This window comes from Aethalodelphis obliquidens, unplaced genomic scaffold (assembly GCF_003676395.1).
Source record: "Aethalodelphis obliquidens isolate GAN/ISIS:26980383/991018 unplaced genomic scaffold, ASM367639v1 scaffold54, whole genome shotgun sequence".
Lineage (NCBI taxonomy): Eukaryota > Metazoa > Chordata > Mammalia > Artiodactyla > Delphinidae > Aethalodelphis > Aethalodelphis obliquidens.
The window spans coordinates 9144771-9157661 of NW_020837998.1; the positions used below are offsets into that span (position 1 = coordinate 9144771).

General features: G+C 40.0%; 1 pseudogene; it reads right to left on the reverse strand.

Annotated features, from left to right (window-relative positions):
* Nucleotides 1-2691: 2691 nt before the first annotated feature.
* On the reverse strand, nucleotides 2692-4586 carry LOC113609109 (spermidine synthase pseudogene; annotated as a pseudogene).
* Between the last annotated feature and the right edge of the window lie 8305 nt (nucleotides 4587-12891).

A 12891-nucleotide genomic window follows, 5' to 3' on the forward strand; every position in this document is an offset into this window, starting at 1 on the left:
GTCATCTTTGCTAAGAGACACAGATTTAAAGGACTAAGAGTCAATACATTGAATGCAATACGAAGTAAGAGTTGAACAGTAGAAGCATCTAATCTGAATAATTCCTTTTCACTGTGAAAAAAAAGTACCACCCCATCCCACCTCTGCCAATAAACTTGTTTTTTGCCCAGGCTGGCTATTTAAATGCCCTAATTCTTTACTCCACCTTGTCTATTTATGCACTAGCACTACAATCATTTCTGTGGTGAAATCGACTGAGAAAGTATTTTTTTTCCAAGTTGGCTTTAGTGTCTAAAGACCTCCCTTCAAAAAGTGAAAATGCAGTGTTCAGGAGGCCTGTTTCATCACTAGACATGAATTACTCCACCCAGTTGGGACTGTGATGTCCTCGTATTAACTAAAGGTCCAGATTCAGCAGTACACTGTGGAAACAGTAAACTAAGGCACAAATTTTGTCATTGTTTGTCATCATGGTGCATCTGTTTTCCCACTTTCAGAAGGTACCAACTCTTAGGAAGACTTGAAGGGCAACTGCTATGGTCTGAATGTTCATGTCCCCCCAGAATTCATTTGTTGAAATCCTAACTCCTACGGTGACGGTATTGGTAGGTGAGGCCTTTGGAAGGTGCTTAGGTCATGAGTGCAGAGCCCTCATGAATGAAATGTGTTCTTATAAAAGAGGCCCCAGAGAGACCCTATGCCCCTTCCACCAAGCAAGGATACATGAAATCTACAGAAGAGACCCCTCACCCCACCATGATGGCACCCTGATCTCTGCCTTCCAGTCTCCAGAACTGTAAGAAAAATTTCTGTTGTTTATAAGCTACCCAGTCTGGTCTTTTGTTATAGCAGCCCAAGCAGACTAAAACAGTACTTCGTTTAAGAAACATTCCACAAAGCTCAGATTTCACAGAGCAAACTGTAAAATACAATTTTAGGATAGTAATATTGGGTATCTGGTTTTCTTAAAATTTCTAACTATAATTCAACACGATTTTGGATTCTGGTCATCTAAATACATATTTCTTGGTTTTGTTTTCTGTTTAAGAAACCACTGAACCACTGCTGACTCAGTGGTTTGTGCACAAAACTCTTCTTTATATTCTAGAATGGTCAGTTCAATAATCTCTGCCTCCAATGGTACCCCAAAACTTCTACAATAAAACAGAATAGATTTATTTTTGCCCTTTTCAGTTATTTCAATCCCTGATGTGGTCACCAGTGGCCCCTTTCATTAATCATACAATATTATAAATTCACATACATTGGGACCACTGGAGCTACTTTGAGATAAGCAGATTTCAAATTAATTCATGCCTACTAATTTTGAGATCTGAGTTGAAGTTTCTTAGTCCTGTGTCACTCCACGGATATGACAATCATAATCAGTTTCTACACACAAAGTATGAGCAATTTAGAGATCTAAAATTAGTGTGTGCAAATTATTTAAATGAGTGCTGCATAAGAGATTAATCGGGCCACAGGAATGGCTAGAGTGTCTCAAATCCGAGTTCTCATTTATTTTCTTCTCTACTAATTGTCTAACCAAAGGTAGCACAAATTTCATTTAGTGAACTTATAGTACAGTGTTTTGTTTTTTTTTCAAACCTACAGTGATCTAGCCTCCATAGGTGAATTTAAACATTTTCGTCCATTTTCTGACTGAAGATTTTTTCAAAAGGAATGTGCAATAAAGTTTAGCATGCAGTGGAGAATTAATAAACATTGCTGATCAATAGGAACATGAACTAATGACTTTGTCTTGCTAATCCTATGTTTTAATCACTTGGTTTATGACTTCTACATACCCTTATTACATGTCCTTTTAGTCAAGCAAAGCCAGGGCAATTTTGAAGCTTACAATTTAGTTTCAGCTATTTTTACAAAATAGAAAACTTATGAAACTGTTTACCTGTCCTAAACACATAAGGAAGAAAATCTAAACACAACCCCACAATCCGTGTCATTTACATATAATTTCTATTTTCATCCTTTTTAATACCATATTATAAAATAGAATTGCCTTTATTGACAAAGTTTAACTAACTGAATTTTGAGTGAGTGTTGGTTTCTGGCTTTATAATTGTTTTAACATTATAACTTTAAAAAAAGGTGTTTTCTTATAACATCTCTAATTACCAAAGACCATTGTAAGATGCATTTTGGAGTTGTAAACCCAATAGCATGTATCAGTCATGTTTTAAATACTTAGTTGATGAATGAATGAAGGAGTCTTCCTCTTCCACATTCCAAGGAAGATTTCCAGTACTTAGTGGGCAGAATGGTTATAGCTCATAATCTCTACTGTTACATCAATGTCTAAGCCTGTATAAGGTTATACCTACATCTCAAGCAAGAAATGTTGATCTTCGCATAGTTTCCATAAAGAAAGGCAAGATCCAATGAGGCAGTGTGCAAACTGTATACCAGAACACTTGTAGTTGGATTGTGAAAGAACTTCAGGGTCAGATTTGGCTGATCACCTAGTAGGTGTTGGGAGGCACACCAACTTTCAATCCTAGCTAGGGTCAGAGAGCCTGTTCCTAGGTAGCACATATTTCCAAGCCCCATCACTGTTACCTTCCACCTCCTTTTAAAAACACATTTGCCATAAGTAAAGCCAACAAGACACTCAGAGAATCCAGGCATAAATGTTTATGCATTTGGCATTATTATACAAGTTTGGGAGAAAACAAAAAGTGAGTCAGAATTTAATTGAGGGTGTTTATATAACACAGCTGTACATGAGCAAGTATGTTACCACAACATTCTACATTTAGCTTTCTGGAGCCCAAGGCAGACTTAAGATCTAGAATGGGCCTCTTCTCTGGAAAATCCTTCTCAAGATCTTTTATCTTTATCAAAGAGGATTATTTCCACCTCCATCCCATAGCTCTTATGGGTGCTAGATAACACACGCCTACTCAAATAGGCTTCAGATATTTGGAATCTAGGCAAATGGGGCCTTAATTATTATTCGGTGGGCTTGAATTTTACTCTGCTAATTTTGAGTGAATGAAGAGCATTCAGGAAACTCTTGCCTGTTTCATTTTTGTAGTTTTCTTCTGTTTCTCCTTTCCGTTGCTTGAGCCCTGCCTTTCTTTTTATATCAGGCAAGAGATTCACTTAAAGTGAAGGAAGGGAATTGTGAGAGAGAGACTATTTCTGCCCCAATTTCAACTTCTGTGTTCAGATATACTACCCTATGACCCACCACTTTAACACTAATTTATGTTTTAGCTTCTTAGTGAATAGCCAATTTGTAGCTCATCAAAATACTCTCTCCTCCTCCAAGACATAAACTCTACTATGAAGTTCTCAGCTACAAGTGGCTTAGAGGAGAAACTGCCATTTCCTCCAAAACAGGCTGTTGCATACTCAAAACTAAACAGTATACAAACATCTTGCGTTGAGTTCCTAATATTGGCAGAATATTTGTTCTCATTGTTGTTCTAGATACATGTGTTTGGTGAGTGAGGGGCGACAGAGGTGGAGATGGTGCTGTAGGCACCTGGTATAAACTTGCAAGCTGAACGCCACACAGAAAGTCCTAACAGGGCAGGCCGGGCAGCATTCTGGGTCCTGTAACACTGGATTCGGAAGCGAGTCTGCGGGAGTCTCATCCAGGGCTGGCGGCGTCCAGCCACCCTGGAGGCTTGCTGGCCGGAGGTCCTGGGCGGCACCGGCAGCGGCGCCTGGGCTCAGCACACATCATTCAGGGCTTTGCGGGCAAACTCGGACAGGATGAAGGGTGCCCGATGTACATCAGAGTTGTAGTATTTCAGCTGTATCTGTTCCACCTGCTTCTGCGTCAGGGGCTGCACGGGCTCCAGGAAGTTGGTGCTTGGATTTTTGCTGCACAGTATGAAGCCAATTTGGCAGCTGGGGTAGGTGGGGATGGTGCAGTAAGCGTAGCCGACCACCGGGAAGAGTGATTTGCAGAACTGCCGCATCACCTTGATGAGGTCCAGGTGCAGCCACTGACACTCGCCCTGGCAGCAGAGGATGCCACCCTCCTTCAGGGCCGTCTTCATGAGCCGGTAACAGGAATCCTTGAATAGACTCTCAGCAGGGCCCAGGGGGTCTGAGGAGTCAGTGATAATGACATCGAAAGCATCCTGGTTCTGTTTCATGAACTCAAAACCATTATCCACATGTAGGATGAGCTTTGAGCTCGAGTAGCCAACGGCCATGCCCGGCAGGAACTTCTTGGAGACTTGAACGACATCCTCGTCGATCTCGCACTGGACCACGGACTCCACGGAGGAATGCTTCACCACCTGCCGCAGGACACCCCCATCCCCGCCCCCGACGATCAGCACCTTGCGTGGATTGGGGTGGCTGCAGAGGGGCAAGTTGGCTATCATCTCCTGGTAGGAGAACTCGTCCCTCTCTGTGCACTGGACGACACCATCCAACACCGGCACGTCGCCGTAGCTCTTACCGCGGAAGACAGGGATATCCTGATACCGCGAGCACTGATGGTGTAGCAGCTGCTCCGCCTGCAGCGACAGGGCCTGGCCGGGCCATTCGCTGCACGTCTAGCGGAACCAGATGGCGGCGGGGCCGTCGGGGCCGGGCTCCATGGCTGGCAGGCTGGCGGGCGGGCAGACTCGAGGCCGGAGCAGCGGGATTCCGGCCCGGGACTGCAGGTAGCGCAGAGCCGCAGCACAACGGGACCAGCCCCACCCAGCGCCAGCGCCAGCGCCTCGCCCTAACCTCGCCCGTGCCCTACCACCACCGACGGGGCGGAGCCTGCTGGCAGGAGCGAAACCCGAAACCTCTTTGCAGAGGCCTTTGGTATCTTTTTATCTCCTAGCCATTTCTTATCATTAACATTCTACCCCATGTCTCCAGATCACTGTGTCACTTCTGTGTGGCATAATCCCCTCCCAGCACTTCTGGGAACATCCACTAGAGACCACAAGCTGTGCTGTGCCCACTTACCAAGCAAACACATTTAATACAAAATTATAAAAATGAGGGCTTCCCTGGTGGTGCAGTGGTTGAGAGTCCACCTGCCGATGCAGGGGACACGGGTTCGTGCCCCGGTCCAGGAAGATCCCACATGCCGCGGAGCGGCTGGGCCCGTGAGCCATGGCCGCTGAGCCTGCGCGTCCGGAGCCTGTGCTCCGCAATGGGAGAGGCCACAACAGTGAGAGACCCACGTACAGAAAAAAGAAAAAAAAAAAAAAAAATATATATATATATATATATATATATATATATATATAAAAATGATATTTCATAACCAGAAAACATGCGTGTCCTAGAATAAAATTAGTTTTCACTATGAAGGAGGAAAGCCTTGTGAACTTCTGTTCCCCACTGCATAGCTTGACAAACTCAGCCAATGTCATGAAGACCAAATAGACCCAGGCCCATTTTGACCTGGACGGAGGAGTTTGCCAGGATTTGGGACTCTCAGTGTTAAAACTGGGGAAGTCTCCGGCAAATCACTGGGTTTGATCATCTGAAGACCAACTAAAAGTACTGGATAGCGCTACTGTCAAGAAAATCAAAGCCTCTTATCTGCTTTCTGCTGGAAGGTACCTTTCTCATTAAACTTGATTTCCTCTCTTACTATATAACATTGCTTCCTACCTGGTGCTACCACCTTCTCCACAAAGACAAAATTCTGTGTCCTCTAGTTTTCTTGTTATTGTGGTTGCTGTTTTGACAAAAATGATATGAATTTCTTTTGAAATTGTCACCTTAAAGATTCTCATGATAGTTTCTGGCATCATGGTACCATAATTCCATTTCCCCCTTCATCTCACCAATGAAAGTAGCTTGGGTTTTGCTGACTACCTCATGACACTTGCACGCGCATTACATTTATCTTGCCATCACAATAACAGATATTGTTCCCACTTCCTGATGAGAAAATAGAGGCTAAGTGGAATCAGGTGACTAGCATTGGTTGTAGAACTAGTCACAGGATAAGCCTACTCCGTATCATGGCCTTGGCTTTCCATATTAATAATGACTCTCCTTTTTCTAGACTATCTGTCAAATATGCCTAACACCTATAATCACAGAAGAAATGTGACCCAAAGCTTGTAGATTAAAAGATCTACTGGAAAATATTTTCTCAGCCCTGTCTTGTGCATAGCTTAGATAGCTTCATGGTTGACTTTTCTAATTACTCTCATGAGACCATAAAATCCAACTCTCTGACAGAATGCAATTGAGTTGCTTTCTTTTATTTTTACCTTGAATATGCCGTTTGTGTTTTAAATGTTCATGGCAAACATTACTCAGACCATAATATTTCAAAATATTTCCCATATTATTTCAAAATATTCCCATAATATTTCAAAAGAAAACCATATTCAGGAGCCTGAAAAATGAGGCGGGGAGAAATAGCAGTCCTGAATTTTCATTTTACTCAAAGTACTCCTGATCAAAGATTGAATTTCAGGACACCAGACCAAATAATTTTTCTTCAAAATTGAAGATAAAATCCTCTTTATTTTTCTTTTCTCTTTGCCATGCAAGGAAAAAAAAAATATGTGCCAGTAATCCATAATTCACTTTATTGGAAGAAATTTCTTGGGAATTATATTCTAGAAATGGCTATAGTCTGGCAATTCTAGAATCTATACTAAAGAAGTCATTTCAAAGGAATTTTCCAAATAAAACCTTTTCACTTTGAAAAATGGCTCTGCTTTAGTCAAATTCACACAATGAAGGGAAAATAAAAGCCTAAAGTTAATTCTGTAAGAGTATAGGAATACATGCAAGCTTTGATACAAATTAATGGCATGGAATCAAAACACAAACTTGAACAGTGTATTGGGCAGAATATCTGCAAAGTTAAAATATACACAGAGGCAGTAGTTATGAATGTGAAGAAAAATATCAAAACAAAGATCACTGAAAACAGACTTATAGTTCAGCTTTAACTGCCTACAGGGAAGTTTTTATTTGAATTCAGTTCATCCTAGACGATTCCAAAATGGGAGTTCAGTGAACCCTAACTTACAAAGAGAACTGACAGCCAGTCAGGTACATTTCACTCCAGTCAGTTAGAGCTGATGTTGCCTTCATGGATTTATGGTACTCCCAGGGATCTGTCTATCTATACAGCTCAGGCCAACTGTAGGGAAATTAGTATAAACAATATAGACTTCCAATCTACAGGTATAATGTATAAATGATTAACAACCTTAACCCCCTCAATTTTATTTCTTATATTGTAATACTTGTGTGGCTCAGATTTACATAACAGAACTATACAACGTTTGTTGTAAGAAACATGCATGTCCCTAACAATTCTTGTAATGTGCCTCTTTATTTAACACTGTTGCTTTAACATTTACAAACTATATGTTGTTCAAACTAGTATCCTATTAAACTGTAACTTTAAAAGTACAAAACATAACTTGCCATAATTTATAAATCAATGATTACCATTTGTATGGACAGTGCTTGGTAAACTGAATAAGATAAATAGGTGTTTAAACATCTACCTTTACACCTCTGGTACTTTATGATCAGTTTAGGAGGGAATGATATCACAATCACTTGTGAAATAGCGTCATCAAATCATTAAAGCCATCAGGTTCTAACATTCCCAGAAAAATGGCCTTATTAAAATAGACTGATGAACTATATTGTATCATGAACCTGGGTAGCCCCATTCTACATTTAACATATCCAAAAATATCATAGAGCTGAAAAGACATTCAAATGAAATAAATATATACTTTCCATTTGATTATTATAGTAATCTATCACATTGAAATAATGCAGTGTGTCCTATCAAAGCAAGGTTCCTGCTATACTTCAAAGACTATAGCTGAGACAGTAAAATACCCTTCATGTTTCACATATATTTCCTATCATCCACTAGGAACATCTATTTTTATAGGTTTACTTATATCTTTGGGGTAGAAGAGAGCAAAGTGGTATTATTAAAGTTGTAAGATTGTAAGAAAAGATTTGATGATTTTAGCACAGTATTGAGAACTATTTATTGGTTCTTTTAAAAATTATATCTCTTCAACTGTTAATGATGCATACTGAACTACTTATGGATGAAATATGATGAATTTGCTTTAAAATATTCCAGGCCAAAAAAAAAAAAATGGGTGGGATAGATGAAGCAAGATTGGAAAGGTGTTAATAATCATGTAAATTGGGTGATAGTTACGTGGAATTGATTATATTATTCTACTTTTGTGTGTATGTGGAAATTTCTGTAATACAATTTTTTTAATTATTATTATAATTCATCCTATCTTCATGGGACTTAACTCTAGTATGTGTGATTTAGTGATGTATATGAACTTTATGTAAAAACACCATGTTTTATTCTTTTCTAAATCCAAACATGAAAAAAACTGACCTGTAAATGATATGCTACCACAAATACAGAACTGCTGAAAGTGTAAAATCAGCAAGATTTTGTGAGACCGATTCTTGAAGTGATTTAACTGATGCCTTTATGTCTCAAAAGTAGTAGGAGAAACAAAGGATCAAATTTAGGCATAGGTTCCCTGATATGAATCAATCAACTATTTAGTTAGAAACACACTAGAGGCTGTAAAGCATACAATAAAATAGACAAGACATTGCCCCACCTGTCAAAAAGTTTCCAGATCAGCAGAAGAGACAACATTAGCGCACACCAAACAGCAGATAGTTGAAAGCTGAAATGCATGGTCCAAGTAGTAATTATAAAGGAATTTATCAAAAGGAGAGTTTTGTGAAAGTCCCACATAAAAGATCAGAATTGAAACGGTCATTTTAAAATGGATAACATTTGGGGACGCAGGATAAGGTATTATGTTGCATGTAGAGAGTTCAACACAAGCGAAAACATTAAAAGTCAGCATGGTATGTAGATATTAAAGAGAGCACGTACCCTAGAGCAAGGGACACATGTAAAGGAATAATAATAATGACAACAGTAATAATAATAATAGCAGACATTCTGTGCAAGGCACTATTAATAATACCCCAATTTTGCAAATGAGGGAACAGACACAGAGAGATTAAGAAATGTGCCCGAGGTCATAGAGTTTATATAATGATGGAGCAAGGTTTTGAACCCAGTCTAGTTTCAGGATACATGTGCTGACTCCCATGGCATACTACTCAGTAGGAAATAGGACTTGATAGGTAGTTTGGGAGCAGATAATAGAAGTCAGACAGAGGACTTTCCAATTGATGCTAACCATATTGGTGCCTGACAGGCAAATAACATGGGGACAGAATTGTGGCTGCACCATCCATTCATAGAGCTCATTTCTGATCCTAAAGCTGACTTCTCTCCATCTTCACTTCAAATAACCACTACTTTTATGGACTGTCCAAAATTGTTCAGCCTAGAAGTTGAGAGCTAACTTTTGCTCTCTCAAGTCAAAGAATCATAAAAACGTGGCACTAAGTTTAAGCAACTTGGCTGAAAGTACATAACTTTGTGTTGGATCAAAGAACTAAAAATCCAAAGACTCTTGGTCTGAACCCCAGACTTCACATACAAATGTACACTTCTCTCAGAACTATAATTCCATAGGCTGAAACTAGAAGTGCATGTAACTGGATCCCAGCCATTTGTCTCACATCTAATGACACAATTTGGAAACTATTACACGATAATTCACAGCCTGTTGTGCTGGGTTTTGCACATCAAGCACATAAAAATAAATAGTGCAAATATTTCTCATAATTCTTTCCATTATTATTAAGCTCAATATACAAACCCCACTGTTTAACACTTGGAATAGATCCTGGGACCCAGAATAAAGGTATAGAATCTAAGATTATGATTATTAATAGTCTCCTCTCCTCATACTTTTCCTGTTGCCTCTGACCTTGACACCTGACTTGTTCTCAGACCTGTTGACTGAATTATGATTTTCACTCCTCTATTATCTATGAGAAGTATTAAGTTATCTTACCAAATCTCCCCACCTTTAAGTCCAGAATTAACTCTTGAGGAGTAGAAAGCTTTTACATTGTCATATAGGAATGACTTTCCTGAACTCAGGTCACCAACCATGTTGGTTGGCCCCAGACTTTCCTGGTTTGGGCACTGAAAGTCCTGCATTCAAGGAAAAGCCCTCTGTCCCAGGCAAACCAGAACAGCTGGTCACCCTAGTGTCTGGCACACTGTCTAAAATGTTAGAAAAAGCAGGTGGGCCTGTCTCCATAGAGCTATTTGTGTATCTATGAGTTGTTTGATGAAACAGAAGGAATATGTGCAGATGAAAAAAAAATAGAATAAAAAGTGAAACGCTCCCTCAGCCTTCTGGAGAGACATGTAATCCTAGCATGAGAACTCCTGCCACTTGGAAGAGAAGTGAGCCTTTTTCCTAAACCTGATATGATCTGTTGATAATCAGCTACAAGAAAGGTAAAAACACTTCCTAGTAACTCTTCAAGTTGCAGTAATGCTGCTAACGTGCTGTGCTGGGGAAGTAGGATACCAATTTACCTGAAAATCAAAGTAGCTCTTAATTAAAACTAATCGTACAACACAGAATTTCTACATTGGCCCATGACCCAGTTTTCAGGAACTATAACAGTTTAGAAATGTTTTCTTTTATTGCAGCCGAAAACCCAGTATTAGCATTCAAGCAAAGTGACTCACATTTATTATTAAGGTATTCTCTGAGAAAGTCACCGTTTTACTGAAAGCAAAGCAGGGCAAAAAGAGGAAGCTGGTATTTGAGTAAAACACCTTCTCCTTAGATCCTTACTGAGTGTGGTCATGGCTTCTCAACACACACTGTAGTCTCAAAAATACTTGAGAAAGGATCTGCGAGTAAGAGTTCCCCTTCAGAAAACTAAGGAACCATTTTCCCCTCTCATAGACACTATGTTTGTGGGACAGCCAGGGATGAAATGAATTTTACGTTAAAAACATCCAAAGATGTTTTGAAGACACTTCTCTTTTCTTTGAGGAGAAGTTGTTTGGAGGACCGAATGATACACAGGAAATGTATTTTAAAATTACATCTCATTTACAAAATATGATATGTGATTAATTATGAATTCTCTTAAGAAGTTCCCCAGCCCCACCGAATAGTTTGAAGGAGTCTAATGAAAATAAAAATCATACCAGTCAGAACTGGATTTTACATTGGAATTAATTATTTTATTTGCTCACTATAATACAGGGAAGATGACAAGAGTAGTATATTTATAAAGAAAACCAAGCGGAGATAGTACATTTTATCATTACAGAACTTTCCTATAGAGCAAACACATTTGAGATTAAAAACTTAAATTATACATCACACTTTTGTAAATGCAGAGCAGAAGGTAAAAACAGAAAACCTGGTTACTTTCAGATTTGTATGTCAAAATGGAGAGTTGATGTGTATTGTTGAGGTTTTGTGAGAGGCCTTAAGCTTAGAGGGCTGAGGTGATGGATAATTTTCTTAAGGGTATAAGAAAATCAACTGCTATACACATTCCCTTACAAAATTTCACTCCAGATATACTGAGAATAACAGTTGAAAACAAAACCAAGCAAACAAACAACCAGAAAAGCTAGGAAACAAAAAAGTGGAGGATGTGTGTGTGCGGGGGGAAGAGTTACTTTGTTTTTGATGAGTTGGTATTTTCATGTATTTGACAATGAAAGCTATTACTAATAGAACTTAATGTTCCCTTCTTGCACCCTGTGTGCAAAGGGCAGTACTGCTAGATAGGGCAGTATCCTCCATGGGGGAACCTGCCCTGTGGCCCTTCAAGGACAACAGAATCAGGAAAAGAACTTATTGTGCTCGCAATAGCAAGATAAAGGAAGGCTAGTACATCCAGAACCTGCTGGATATATGGCCTGGCTTTGTTGTTTTCAGTATGTCATATCACCAGTTTTGTTTTCCTTGCATGTGTCTTTAACACTGACTTGAAAGTTAGGGACCTGGGTTTTAAGTCTTGACTCTGACACTAACCGGCTATCTAATCTTAGGCAAGCCGTTTCACCTCTCAGAGCCTTGGACAAGAATAGTCACCAGATGACCCCTATGGGCATCATTCAGTGACTTAAAGTCAATGTCAAAAGTGAAGGCAGGGCTTCCCTGGTGGCGCAGTGGTTGAGAGTCTGCCTGCTGATGCAGGGGACATGGGTTCATGCCCCAGTCCAGGAAGATCCCACATGCCGCGGAGCGGCTGGGCCCGTGAGCCATGGCCGCTGAGCCTGCGTGTCCGGAGCCTGTGCTCCGCAACGGGAGAGGCCACAACAGTGAGAGGCCCGCGTACTGCAAAAAAAAAAAAAAAAAAGAAGGCAATTTTTTGAACAATGTTATCTTAGATCAAATCACCCCAACTGTTCCAAGGTACACTGAGAGGCCATATAGAAAAGTATTTACTCATGTGGCTGTAGAACCAAACTGTCCAGATCCATACCCTTCTTATTACCTGTGTGATCTGTAGCAAATTTCTTCTCTGTGCCCCCAGCTCCTGATCTATAAAAACAAGAATGATAATAGAACCTAGCCCACAGGGTTATTATGAGGATTCACTGAAATAAGTCACATACAACCCTGAGAGCACTGCCTGTTTAATTCTAATACAGTCAGGAAGAATTACTGAATTAATTAAGCTAGCTCCTCTCCGGTAGAAGATGAGTTCAAGGGCACACATGGACGAGTGAGGCTTTTTTATTTTTTTAACTTCTTTATTGGAGTACAATTGCTTTACAATTGTGTTTTAGTTTCTGCTGTACCACAAAGTGAACCAGCTATACATATACATATATCCCCACATTCCCCCCCCTCTTGCATCTCCTTCCCACCCTCCCTAACCCACCCCTCTAGGCGGTAACGAAGCACCGAGTTGATCTCCCTGTGCCATGTGCTGCTTCCCAGTAGCTATCTATTTTACATTTGGTAGTACATATATATGTCCATGCCACTCTCTCACTTTGTC